The 15000-nt window shown below is 44.1% G+C and overlaps 1 protein-coding gene across 1 annotated transcript in view; it reads left to right on the top strand.

Annotated features, from left to right (window-relative positions):
* Positions 1 to 15000, top strand: part of LOC134004362 (ribonuclease inhibitor-like) — a 55092-nt gene that overhangs the window by 31379 nt on the left and 8713 nt on the right. The window lies entirely within an intron of this gene.

The raw sequence follows: 15000 nt of genomic DNA, 5'->3' as shown, positions 1-15000 counted from the left end.
GGGAAAAGGCATTAGGGGGCGCTACTGAGCTGTTGGGGCAAAATATTGGGCAAATGTGGTATCAGATGAAAGAGCTCATGATTTGAAACCTACGTGGCAGGTTTCATGATTCTGTGAACATCATAAAGTCCTCAAAGCGGTGTTCGAAAAATGAAAATCAGTGCACGCCACGCCGCGTGGTCAACTTCCTGTTTGGTAAAAAAATTCCACAAAATTAATTTCCCAATGATCCGATAAGACCTATGACATATTTAAATTTCATGGCGATCCGAGAGGATTTGTGGTCACATGACCCGACGTTAGGGGGCGCTAGCGAGTCCCCTTACCACGCTTGCGTCCAATCACATTGAATTAAATAAATTTTCAACAGCTGCGACGTGTGTGCAGAATTTCATGAGTTTTCATGTATGTTCAGGCCACCAAAAATGCGATTCATTACACGGCATAAGAGCGTGCTTAATAATAATTAAAACTGCAAGCAGTGTCGAAGGGCCCTCGCACCCCCCCCGTTTACCCCCCCAATTGTAACGCTGTACGTGTACGTCGGTGAGTGCGGCGGTCGCAGGGCTGTCAAAACTGGCATGTAGATGTCTTTGTTCCTGTGCCTTTAATTGAAGATTGTGTGATGGGGTTAATGTCTCCAATAGATGGCAAACTAAGACCACAAATGAGTCTGGGTGACTTCTCAGCACAAAGGAATGTGGGTGAAGGGTCAAAAAATCATTAAGATTGAGCATTTTTGCCTGGATGGCCGACTTCCTGTTGGACTTAGGCTATGGCTCCAAGAGGCTTTTTTGTGCGTCTTTACACGATACATGTGTTTCCCGAATTTGGTTTATCTAGGTCAATCTGAGTGGAGGGGCTTGATTTTTTAAATTTTCTAGGGGGCGCTATTAATCCATTTTTGCGTTGGCCATTTCCGCGATCCTTAAAATATCAAAGTTTTCGCCGGATCGGACATGATTGCAAGTTTTGGTGAGTTTTGGGGCATGTTTAGGCTGTCAAAAAGGCGTACAACTATAATAATAATAAAAATCATCCAGATTGAACATTTTAGCCTGGATGGCCGACTTCCTGTTGGACTTAGGGTATGGGTCCAAGAGGCTTTTTTGTGCGTCTGGACATGATACATAGGCCTTGTGGATTTCATTTTTCTATGTCAATGTGGAAGGCGGGGCTTAAACTTTGAAATCTTCCAGGGGGCGCTGTGGAGTCATCTTCTCACTTAAAAATCCCAAACTTTGTCAGTAGTCAATATGTGTGACTGTTGAGGTATGTGTACAATTTGGTGAGTGTAGGAGTATGTGAAAATGTACAAAATGGATAAAGGCATTAGGGGGCGCTATTGAGCTGTTGTGCCACGCCCAGGGGCAGTTATGGTCTCAAATCAAAGTGCGCCTGAGTGTAAACCTATGTGTACAATTTGGTGATTCTGTGAAGACAGGAAAGTCCTCTAAACGCAGAGGGAAAAACGGAAAATTGACGCAGGAAATGCACAATAACTCACTTCCTGTTAGAGTGAAAAATTTGAAAAAAATAATTTGGTGGTTTAACCATGAGCGCTATGAGTCCTGTAAATTTCACGAAGATCAGACAAAGTTTGTGGTCACATGACCTGCTGTTAGGGGGCGCTATGGAGACCCCTTGCCACACCCACCCCCAATGATGTTGAAATTGAAACGGCTTCAACAGGTGTGACATTTTACGCAGTGCATGTATTAACATCCGACAATGTATGGAGGAGTTATAAGGAGTTGTTTGTTTATACAAACAAACGACTGCCACGCCCACCTGGTATAACGTAGGAAAAATCTGCCGTCAAGTTTACATCATCAAGGTCTGAGGATGATATAGTGCCAATCTGAAGTCTGTGGAGTCAAAACTGCAGGAGGAGTTTGTTAAAGTACGAGGCCTGGAAATAGGGAAAATGGCGGCAAAAATGCACCTGTGATCGAAGATGGCCGACTTCCTGTTGGACTTAGGGTATGGGTCCAAGAGGCTTTTTTGTGCGTCTGGTCATTATATATATGAATCCTAAATTTCGTTCATGTACGTGCATGTAGAAGGCGGGGCTTCAACTTTTAATGTTCTAGGGGGCGCTGTAGAGTCATTGTAGCACTTAAAAGGTGGCGGTTATACCAAAAAATAATATTCATGAGTCTTGATGAGTGTGTCCAATTTGGTGAGTTTTAGAGCTTGTCAGTACATGCTAAGTGGGAAAAGGCATTAGGGGGCGCTACTGAGCTGTTGGGGCAAAATGTTGGGCAAATGTGGTATCAGACGAAAGAGCTCATGATTTGAAACCTACTTGGCAGGTTTCATGACTCTGTGAACATCATAAAGTCCTCAAAGCGGTGTTCAAAAAATGAAAACCGGTGCACGCCACGCCGCGTGGGCGACTTCCTGTTTGGTAAAAAAATTCCACAAAATTAATTTCCCAATGATCTGATGAGACCTATGACATATGTAAATTTCATGCAGATCCGAGAAGATTTGTGGTCACATGACCCGACGTGTGGGGGCGCTAGCGAGTCCCCTTACCACGCTTGCGTCCAATCACGTTAAATTAAATAAATTTTCACCAGCTGCGACGTGTGTGCAGAATTTCATGAGTTTTCATGCATGTTCAGGCCACCAAAAATGCGCCTAAAGTGGCGGCATAAGAACGTGAAAAATAATTAAAACTGCAAGCAGTGTCGAAGGGCCCTCGCACCCCCCCGGTTTCCCCCCAACTGTAACGCCGTACGTGCACGTCGGTGCGTGCGGCAGTCGCAGGGCTGTCAAAACTGGCATGTAGATGTCTTTGCTCCTGTGCCTTTAATTGAACATTGTGTGCAGCGGTTAATGTCTCCACTAGATGGCAGTCTAAGACCACAAATGAGTCTGGGTGACTTCTCAGCACAAAGGAATGTGGGTGAAGGGCCAAAAAAGCGTCAAGATTGAGCATTTTTGCCTGGATGGCCGACTTCCTGTTGGACTTAGGCTATGGGTCCAAGAGGCTTTTTAGTGCGTCTGGACATGATACATGTGTTCACCGAATTTCGTTTGTCTACGTCAATCTGAGTCGAGGGGCTTGATTTTTTAAATTTTCTAGGGGGCGCTATTAATCAATTTTTGCGTCGGCCATTTCCGCGCTCCTTAAAATATCAAAGTTTTCTCCGGATCGGACATGATTGCAAGTTTTGGTGAGTTTTGGGGCATGTTTAGGCTGTCAAAAAGGCGTACAACTATAATAATAATAAAAATGATCCAGATTGAACATTTTAGACTGGATGGCCGACTTCCTGTTGGACTTAGGGTATGGGTCCAAAAGGCTTTTTTGTGCGTCTGGACATAATACATAGGCCTTGTCGATTTCATTTTTCTATGTCAATGTGGAAGGCGGGGCTTAAACTTTGAAATCTTCCAGGGGGCGCTGTGGAGTCATCTTCTCACTTAAAAATCCCAAACTTTGTCAGTAGTCAATATGTGTGACTGTTGACGTATGTGTACAATTTGGTGAGTGTAGGAGTTTGTGAAAATGTACAAAATGGATAAAGGCATTAGGGGGCGCTATTGAGCTGTTGTGCCACGCCCAGAGGCAGTTATGGTCTCAAATTAAAGTGCGCCTGAGTCTGAACCTATGTGGGCAATTTGGTGATTCTGTGAAGACGGGAAAGTCCTCTAAACGCAGAGGGAAAAACGGAAAATTGACGCAGGAAATGCACAATAACTCACTTCCTGTTAGAGCGAAAAATTTGAAAAAAATAATTTGGGGGTTTACCCATGAGTGCTATGAGTCCTGTAAATTTCACGAAGATCAGACAAAGTTTGTGGTCACATGACCTGCTGTTAGGGGGCGCTATGGAGACCCCTTGCCACATCCACCCCCAATGATGTTGAAATTGAAACGGCTTCACCAAGTGTGACATTTCACGCACTGCATGTATAAACATCCGACAATGTATGGAGGAGTTATAAGGAGTTGTTTGTTTATACAAACAAACGACTGCCACGCCCACCTGGTATAACGTAGGAAAAATCTGTCGTCAGGTTTACATCATCAAGGTCTGAGGATGATACAATGCGAATCTTAAGTCTGTGGAGTCAAAACTGCAGGAGGAGTTCGTTATAGTACGAGGCCTGGAAATGGGGAAAATGGCGACAAAAATGCACCTGTGATCCAAGATGGCCGACTTCCTGTTGGACTTAGGGTATGGGTCCAAGAGGCTTTTTTGTGCGTCTGGTCATGATATATATGAATCCTAAATTTCGTTCATGTACGTGCATGTAGAAGGCGGGGCTTCAACTTTTAATGTTCTAGGGGGCGCTGTAGAGTCATTCTGGCACTTAAAAGGTGGCGGTCATACCAAAAAATAATATTCGTGAGTCTTGACGAGTGTGTCCAATTTGGTGAGTTTTAGAGTTTGTCAGTACATGCTAAGTGGGAAAAGGCATTAGGGGGCGCTACTGAGCTGTTGGGGCAAAATGTTGGGCAAATGTGGTATCAGTTGAAAGAGCTCATGATTTGAAACCTACGTGGCAGGTTTCATGATTCTGTGAACATTATAAAGTCCTCAAAGCGGTGTTTGAAAAATGAAAATCGGTGCACGCCACGCCGCGTGGGCGACTTCCTGTTTGGTAAAAAAATTCCACAAAATTAATTTCCCAATGATCCGATGAGACCTATGACATATGTAAATTTCATGCAGATCTGAGAAGATTTGTGGTCACATGACCCGACGTTAGGGGGCGCTAGCGAGTCCCCTTACCACGCTTGCGTCCAATCACGTTAAATTAAATACATTTTCACCAGCTGCGACGTGTGTGCAGAATTTCATGAGTTTTCATGTATGTTCAGGCCACCAAAAATGCGCTCAAAGTGGCGGACAAAGAGCGTGAAAAATAATTAAAACTGCAAGCAGTGTCGAAGGGCCCTCGCACATCCACGCACGTCGGACTGTGGCGCAGTCGGAGGGCGCGCAGGTAGGTCTTCATACGCAGGAACGTCAGTGCTTGTCGCAGTCGCAGGGCATTGACAGCAGCCATGTAAAGGTCTTTGCTCCTGCTGCTTCAATGGAACATTGTGTGAAGGGGGGTTAATGTCTCCACTAGATGGCAGACCAAGACCAGAAATGAAAGGGGATAAGGTATTCATATAATGGTTAAACTTTGAAATCTTCCAGGGGGCGCTGTGGAGTCATTTTCTCACTTAAAAATCCCAAACTTTGTCAGTAGGCAATATGTGTGACTGTTGACGTATGTGTACAATTTGGTGATTCTGTGAAGACGGGAAAGTCCTTTAAACGCTGTTGGAAAAATGGTAAATTGACGCAGGAAATGCAAAATAACTCACTTCCTGTTTGAGCGAAAAATTTGAAAAAATTAATTTGGGGGTTTACCCATAAGTGCTATGAGTCCTGTAAATTTCACGAAGATCAGACAACGTTTTTGGTCACATGACCTGCTGTTAGGGGGCGCTATGGAGACCCCTTGCCACACCCACCCCCAATGATGTTGAAATTGAAACGGCGTTACCAGGTGTGACATTTTACGCAGTGCATGTATTAACATCCGACAATGTATGGAAGAGTTATAAGGAGTTGTTTGTTTATACAAACAAACAACAGCCACGCCCACCTGGTATAACGTAGGACAAATCTGTCATCAAGTTTACATAATCAAGGCCTGAGGATGATACAGTTCCAATCTGAAGTCTGTGGAGTCAAAACTGCAGGAGGAGTGCGTTAAAGTACGAGGCCTGGAAAAATGCACCTGTGGCGGAAAAAATGCACCTGTGATCCAAGATGGCCGACTTCCTGTTGGACTTAGGGTATGGGTCCAAGAGGCTTTTTTGTGCGTCTGGTCATGATATATATGAATCCTAAATTTCGTTCATGTACGTGCATGTAGAAGGCGGGGCTTCAACTTTTAATGTTCTAGGGGGCGCTGTAGAGTCATTTTGGCACTTAAAAGGTTGCGGTTATACCAAAAAATAATATTCATGAGTCTTGATGAGTGTGTCCAATTTGGTGAGTTTTAGAGCTTGTCAGTACATGCTAAGTGGGAAAAGGCATTAGGGGGCGCTACTGAGCTGTTGGGGCAAAATATTGGGCAAATGTGGTATCAGATGAAAGAGCTCATGATTTGAAACCTACGTGGCAGGTTTCATGATTCTGTGAACATCATAAAGTCCTCAAAGCGGTGTTCGAAATTGTGAAAATCGGTGCACGCCACGCCGCGTGGTCAACTTCCTGTTTGGTAAAAAAATTCCACAAAATTAATTTCCCAATGATCCGATGAGAGCTGTAACATATTTAAATTTCATGCCGATCCGAGAGGATTTGTGGTCACATGACCCGACGTTAGGGGGCGCTAGCGAGTCCCCTTACCACGCTTGCGTCCAATCACGTTAAATTAAATAAATTTTCACCAGCTGCGACGTGTGTGCAGAATTTCATGAGTTTTCATTTATGTTCAAGCCGCCAAAAATGCGATTCATGACACGGCATAAGAACGTGAATAATAATAATAATTAAAACTGCAAGCAGTGTCGAAGGGCCCTCGCACCCCCCCGTTTACCCCCCCAACTGTAACGCCGTACGTGCACCTCGGTGCGTGCGGCGGTCGCAGAGCTGTCAAAACTGGCATGTAGATGTCTTTGCTCCTGTGCCTTTAATTGAACATTGTGTGCAGCGGTTAATGTCTCCACTAGATGGCAGTCTAAGACCACAAATGAGTCTGAGTGACTTCTAAGTATAAAGGAATGTGGGTGAAGGGCCAAAAAAGCATCAATATTGAGCATTTTTGCCTGGATGGCCGACTTCCTGTTGGACTTAGGATATGGGTCCAAGAGGCTTTTTTGTGCGTCTGGACATGATACATGTGTTTCCCGAATTTTGTTTGTCTACGTCAATCTGAGTCGAGGGGCTTGATTTTTTTAATTTTCTAGGGGGCGCTATTAATCAATTTTTGCGTCGGACATTTCCGCGCTCCTTAAAATATCAAAGTTTTCTCCGAGTCGGACATGATTGCAAGTTTTGGTGAGTTTTGGGGCATGTTTAGGCTGTCAAAAAGGCGTACAACTATAATAATAATAAAAATCATCCAGATTGAACATTTTAGACTGGATGGCCGACTTCCTGTTGGACTTAGGGTATGGGTCCAAGAGGCTTTTTTGTGCGTCTGGACATAATACATAGGCCTTGTAAATTTCATTTCTCTATGTCAATGTGGAAGGCGGGGCTTAAACTTTGAAATCTTCCAGGGGGCGCTGTGGAGTCATCTTCTCACTTAAAAATCCCAAACTTTGTCAGTAGTCAATATGTATGACTGTTGAGGTATGTGTACAATTTGGTGAGTGTAGGAGTTTGTGAAAATGTACAAAATGGATAAAGGCATTAGGGGGCGCTATTGAGCTGTTGTGCCACGCCCAGAGGCAGTTATGGTCTCAAATTAAAGTGCGCCTGAGTGTGAACCTATGTGGGCAATTTGGTGATTCTGTGAAGATGGGAAAGTCCTCTAAACGCAGAGGGAAAAACGGAAAATTGACGCAGGAAATGCACAATAACTCACTTCCTGTTACAGCGAAAAATTTGAAAAAAATAATTTGAGGGTTTACCCAGGAGTGCTATGAGTCCTGTAAATTTCACGAAGATCAGACAAAGTTTGTGGTCACATGACCTGCTGTTAGGGGGCGCTATGGAGACCCCTTGCCACATCCACCCCCAATGATGTTGAAATTGAAACGGCGTCACCAGGTGTAACATTTTACGCAGTGCATGTATAAACATCCGACAATGTATGGAAGAGTTATAAGGAGTTGTTTGTTTATACAAACAAACGACTGCCACGCCCACCTGGTATAACGTAGGAAAAATCTGTCGTCAAGTTTACATCATCAAGGTCTGAGGATGATACAATGCCAATCTGAAGTCTGTGGAGTCAAAACTGCAGGAGGAGTTCGTTAAAGTGCAAGGCCTGGAAATTGGGAAAATGGCGGAAAAAATGCACCTGTGATCCAAGATGGCCGACTTCCTGTTGGACTTAGGGTATGGGTCCGAGAGGCTTTTTCGTGCGTCTGGTCATGATATATATGAATCCTAAATTTCGTTCATGTACGTGCATGTAGAAGGCGGGGCTTCATTTTTTAATGTTCTAGGGGGCGCTGGAGAGTCATTTTGGCACTTAAAAGGTTGCGGTCATACCAAAAAATAATATTCGTGAGTCTTGACGAGTGTGTCCAATTTGGTGAGTTTTAGAGCTTGTCAGTACATGCTAAGTGGGAAAAGGCATTAGGGGGCGCTACTGAGCTGTTGGGGCAAAATGTTGGGCAAATGTGGTATCAGATGAAAGAGCTCATGATTTGAAACCTACGTGGCAGGTTTCATGATTCTGAGAACATCATAAAGTCCTCAAAGCGGTGTTCGAAAAATGAAAATCGGTGCACGCCACGCCGCGTGGGCGACTTCCTGTTTGGTAAAAAAATTCCACAAAATTAATTTCCCAGTGATCCGATAAGAGCTGTAACATATTTAAATTTCATGCCGATCCGAGAGGATTTGTGGTCACATGACCAGACGTTAGGGGGCGCTAGCGAGTCCCCTTACCACGCTTGCGTCCTATCACGTTAAATTAAATAAATTTTCACCAGCTGCGACGTGTGTGCAGAATTTCATGAGTTTTCATGTATGTTCAGGCCACCAAAAATGCGCTCAAAGTGGCGGACAAAGAGCGTGAAAAATAATTAAAACTGCAAGCAGTGTCGAAGGGCCCTCGCGCATCCACGCACGTCGGACTGTGGCGCAGTCGGAGGGCGCGCAGGTAGAGGTCTTCTTACGCAGGAACGTCAGTGCTTGTGGCAGTCGCAGGGCATTGACAGCAGCCATGTAAAGGTCTTTGCTCCTGCTGCTTCAATGGAACATTGTGTGAAGGGGGGTTAATGTCTCCACTAGATGGCAGACCAAGACCAGAAATGAAAGGGGATAAGGTATTCATATAATGGTTAAACTTTGAAATCTTCCAGGGGGCGCTGTGGAGTCATTTTCTCACTTAAAAATCCCAAACTTTGTCAGTAGGCAATATGTGTGACTGTTGACGTATGTGTACAATTTGGTGATTCTGTGAAGACGGGAAAGTCCTCTAAAGGCAGAGGGAAAAATGGAAAATTGACGCAGGAAATGCACAATAACTCACTTCCTGTAAGAGCGAAAATTTTGAAAAAAATAATTTGGGGGTTTACCCAGGAGTGCTATGAGTCCTGTAAATTACACAAAGATCAGACAAAGTTTGTGGTCACATGACCTGCTGTTAGGGGGCGCTATGGAGACCCCTTGCCACATCCACCCCCAATGATGTTGAAATTGAAACGGCTTGAACAGGTGTGACATTTTACGCACTGCATGTATAAACATCCGACAAAGTATTGAGGAGTTATAAGGAGTTGTTTGTTTATACAAACAAACGACTGCCACGCCCACCTGGTATAACGTAGGGAAAATCTGTTATCAAGTTTACATCATCAAGGTCTGAGGATGATACAGTTCTAATCTGAAGTCACTGCAGTTAAAACTGCAGGAGGAGTGCGTTATAGTACGAGGGCTGGAAATGGGGAAAATGGCGGCAAAAATTCACCTGTGATCCAAGATGGCCGACTTCCTGTTGGACTTAGGGTATGGGTCCAAGAGGCTTTTTTGTGCGTCTGGTCATGATATATATGAATCCTAAATTTCGTTCATGTACGTGCATGTAGAAGGCGGGGCTTCAACTTTTAATGTTCTAGGGGGCGCTGTAGAGTCATTTTGCCACTTAAAAGGTTGCGGTTATACCAAAAAATAATATTCGTGAGTCTTGACAAGTGTGTCCAATTTGGTGAGTTTGAGAGCTTGTCAGTACATCCGAGGTGGGAAAAGGCATTAGGGGGCGCTACTGAGCTGTTGGGGCAAAATATTGGGCAAATGTGGTATCAGATGAAAGAGCTCATGATTTGAAACCTACATGGTAGGTTTCATGATTCTGTGAACATCATAAAGTCCTCAAAGCGGTATTCGAAAAATGAAAATCGCTGCACGCCACGCCGCGTGCACAACTTCCTGTTTGGTAAAAAACTTCCACAAAATTAATATCTACATGATCCGATGACAGCTGTAACATACTTAAATTTCATGCTGATCCGAGAGTATTTTTGGACACATGACCCGACGTTAGGGGGCGCTAGCGAGTCCCCTTACCACGCTTGCGTCCAATCACGTTGAATTAAATAAATTTACACCAACTGCGACGTGTGTGCAGAATTTCATGAGTTTTCATGCATGTTCAGGCCACGAAAAATGCAATTCATTATGCGTCTCTTGAATAATAATAATAATAATAATAATTCCGGCAATTACAATAGGTCCCTCACTGACTTGTCAGTGCTCGGGCCCTAATAATAATAATTCCGGCAATTACAATAGGTCCCTCACTGACTTGTCAGTGCTCGGGCCCTAATAATAAGAATCTTGGCAATAGCAATAGGTCCCTCACTGACTTGTCAGTGCTCGGGCCCTAATTAAAACTGCAAGCAGTGTCGAAGGGCCCTCGCACCCCCCCGGTTTCCCCCCAACTGTAACGCCGTACATGCACGTCGGTGCGTGCGGCAGTCGCAGGGCTGTCAAAACTGGCATGTAGATGTCTTTGCTCCTGTGCCTTTAAGTGAACATTGTGTGATGGGGTTAATGTCTCCACTAGATGGCAAACTAAGACCACAAATGAGTCTGGGTGACTTCTCAGCACAAAGGAATGTGGGTGAAGGGTCAAAAAAGCATCAAGATTGAGCATTTTGCCTGGATGGCCGACTTCCTGTTGGACTTAGGCTATGGGTCCAAGAGGCTTTTTTGTGCGTCTTTACACGATACATGTGTTTCCCGAATTTGGTTTGTCTACGTCAATCTGAGTGGAGGGGCTTGAATTTTTAAATTTTCTAGGGGGCGCTATTAATCAATTTTTGCGTCGGCCATTTCCCCGCTCCTTAAAATATCAAAGTTTTCTCCGGATCGGACATGATTGCAAGTTTTGGTGAGTTTTGGGGCATGTTTAGGCTGTCAAAAAGGCGTACAACTATAATAATAATAAAAATGATCCAGATTGAACATTTTAGCCTGGATGGCCGACTTCCTGTTGGACTTAGGGTATGGGTCCAAGAGGCTTTTTTGTGCGTCTGGACATAATACATAGGCCTTGTCGATTTCATTTTTCTATGTCAATGTGGAAGGCGGGGCTTAAACTTTGAAATCTTCCAGGGGGCGCTGTGGAGTCATCTTCTCACTTAAAAATCTCAAACTTTGTCAGTAGTCAATATGTGTGACTGTTGACGTATGTGTACAATTTGGTGAGTGTAGGAGTTTGGAAAAATGTACAAAATGGATAAAGGCATTAGGGGGCGCTATTGAGCTGTTGTGCCACGCCCAGGGGCAGTTATGGTCTCAAATTAAAGTGCGCCTGAGTGTGAACCTATGTGGGCAATTTGGTGATTCTGTGAAGATGGGAAAGTCCTCTAAACGCAGAGGGAAAAACGGAAAATTGACGCAGGAAATGCACAATAACTCACTTCCTGTTAGAGCGAAAAATTTGAAAAAAATAATTTGAGGGTTTACCCATGAGTGCTATGAGACCTGTAAATTTCACGAAGATCAGACAAAGTTTGTGGTCACATGACCTGCTGTTAGGGGGCGCTATGGAGACCCCTTGCCACATCCACCCCCAATGATGTTGAAATTGAAACGGCGTCACCAGGTGTGACATTTTACGCAGTGCATGTATAAACATCCGACAATGTATGGAGGAGTTATAAGGAGTTGTTTGTTTATACAAACAAACGACTGCCCCGCCCACCTGGTATAACGTAGGAAAAATCTGTCGTCAAGTTTACATCATCAAGGTCTGAGGATGATACAATGCGAATCTGAAGTCTGTGGAGTCAAAACTGCAGGAGGAGTTCGTTAAAGTGCAAGGCCTGGAAATGGGGAAAATGGCGGAAAAAATGCACCTGTGATCCAAGATGGCCGACTTCCTGTTGGACTTAGGGTATGGGTCCAAGAGGCTTTTTTGTGCGTCTGGTCATGATATATATGAATCCTAAATTTCGTTCATGTACGTGCATGTAGAAGGCGGGGCTTCATTTTTTAATGTTCTAGGGGGCGCTGTAGAGTCATTTTGCCACTTAAAAGGTTGCGGTTATACCAAAAAATAATATTCGTGAGTCTTGATGAGTGTGTCCAATTTGGTGAGTTTTAGAGCTTGTCAGTACATGCTAAGTGGGAAAAGGCATTAGGGGGCGCTACTGAGCTGTTGGGGCAAAATATTGGGCAAATGTGATATCAGATGAAAGAGCTCATGATTTGAAACCTACGTGGCAGGTTTCATGATTCTGTGAACATCATAAAGTCCTCAAAGCGTTGTTCGAAAAATGAAAATCGGTGCACGCCACGCCGCGTGGGCGACTTCCTGTTTGGTAAAAAAATTCCACAAAATTAATTTCCTAATGATCCGATGAGAGCTGTAACATATTTAAATTTCATGCCGATCCGAGAGGATTTGTGGTCACATGACCCGACGTTAGGGGGCGCTAGCGAGTCCCCTTACCACGCTTGCGTCCAATCACATTAAATTAAATACATTTTCACCAACTGCGACGTGTGTGCAGAATTTCATGAGTTTTCATTTATGTTCAAGCCGCCAAAAATGCGATTCATTACACGGCATAAGAACGTGAAAAATAATGAATTATAATAATAAGAATCCTGGCAAAAGCAATAGGTCCCTCACTGACTTGTCAGTGCTCGGGCCCTAATTAAAACTGCAAGCAGTGTCGAAGGGCCCTCGCACCCCCCCGTTTTCCCCCCAACTGTAACGCCGTACGTGCACGTCGGTGCGTGCGGCAGTCGCAGGGCTGTCAAAACTGGCATGTAGATGTCTTTGCTCCTGTGCCTTTAATTGAACATTGTGTGCAGCGGTTAATGTCTCCACTAGATGGCAAACTAAGACCAGAAATGAGTCTGGGTGACTTCTCAGCACAAAGGAATGTGGGTGAAGGGCCAAAAAAGCGTCAAGATTGAGCATTTTAGCCTGGATGGCCGACTTCCTGTTGGACTTAGGCTATGGGTCCAAGAGGCTTTTTAGTGTGTCTGGACATGATACATGTGTTCACCGAATTTCGTTTGTCTACGTCAATCTGAGTGGAGGGGCTTGATTTTTTAAATTTTCTAGGGGGCGCTATTAATCAATTTTTGCGTCGGCCATTTCCCCGCTCCTTAAAATATCAAAGTTTTCTCCGGATCGGACATGATTGCAAGTTTTGGTGAGTTTTGGGGCATGTTTAGGCTGTCAAAAAGGCGTACAACTATAATAATAATAAAAATGATCCAGATTGAACATTTTAGCCTGGATGGCCGACTTCCTGTTGGACTTAGGGTATGGGTCCAAGAGGCTTTTTTGTGCATCTGGACATAATACATAGGCCTTGTCGATTTCATTTTTCTATGTCAATGTGGAAGGCGGGGCTTAAACTTTGAAATCTTCCAGGGGGCGCTGTGGAGTCATCTTCTCACTTAAAAATCCCAAACTTTGTCAGTAGTCAATATGTGTGACTGTTGACGTATGTGTACAATTTGGTGAGTGTAGGAGTTTGTGAAAATGTACAAAATGGATAAAGGCATTAGGGGGCGCTATTGAGCTGTTGTGCCACGCCCAGAGGCAGTTATGGTCTCAAATTAAAGTGCGCCTGAGTGTGAACCTATGTGGGCAATTTGGTGATTCTGTGAAGACGGGAAAGTCCTCTAAACGCAGAGGGAAAAACGGAAAATTGACGCAGGAAATGCACAATAACTCACTTCCTGTTAGAGCGAAAAATTTGAAAAAAATAATTTGAGGGTTTACCCATGAGTGCTATGAGTCCTGTAAATTTCACGAAGATCAGACAAAGTTTGTGGTCACATGACCTGCTGTTAGGGGGCGCTATGGAGACCCCTTGCCACATCCACCCCCAATGATGTTGAAATTGAAACGGCGTCACCAGGTGTGACATTTTACGCAGTGCATGTATAAACATCCGACAATGTATGGAGGAGTTATAAGGAGTTGTTTGTTTATACAAACAAACGACTGCCACGCCCACCTGGTATAACGTAGGAAAAATCTGTCGTCAAGTTTACATCATCAAGGTCTGAAGATGATACAGTTCCAATCTGAAGTCTGTGGAGTCAAAACTGCAGGAGGAGTGCGTTAAAGTACGAGGGCTGGAAATGGGGAAAATGGCGGCAAAAATGCACCTGTGATCCAAGATGGCCGACTTCCTGTTGGACTTAGGGTATGTGTCCAAGAGGCTTTTTTGTGCGTCTGGTCATGATATATATGAATCCTAAATTTCGTTCATGTACGTGCATGTAGAAGGCGGGGCTTCAACTTTTAATGCTCTAGGGGGCGCTGTAGAGTCATATTGCCACTTAAAAGGCTGCGGTTATACAAAAAAATAATATTTGTGAGTCCTGATGAGTGTGTCCAATTTGGTGAGTTTTAGAGCTTGTCAGTACATGCTAAGTGGGAAAAGGCATTAGGGGGCGCTACTGAGCTGTTGGGGCAAAATATTGGGCAAATGTGGTATCAGATGAAAGAGCTCATGATTTGAAACCTACGTGGCAGGTTTCATGATTCTGTGAACATCATAAAGTCCTCAAAGCGTTGTTCGAAAAATGAAAATCGGTGAACGCCACGCCGCGTGGGCGACTTCCTGTTTGGTAAAAAAATTCCACAAAATTAATTTTCCAATGATCCAATGAGACCTATGACATATGTAAATTTCATGCAGATCCGAGAAGATTTGTGGTCACATGACCCGACGTGTGGGGGCGCTAGCGAGTCCCCTTACCACGCTTGCGTCCAATCACGTTAAATTAAATAAATTTTCACCAGCTGCGACGTGTGTGCAGAATTTCATGAGTTTTCATGCATGTTCAGGCCACCAAAAATGCGATTCATTACACGGCA

The sequence above is a fragment of the Scomber scombrus genome, chromosome 22 (assembly GCF_963691925.1).
Source record: "Scomber scombrus chromosome 22, fScoSco1.1, whole genome shotgun sequence".
Classification (NCBI taxonomy): Eukaryota; Metazoa; Chordata; class Actinopteri; order Scombriformes; family Scombridae; genus Scomber; species Scomber scombrus.
This window is presented reverse-complemented; position numbering and strand designations above follow the sequence as displayed.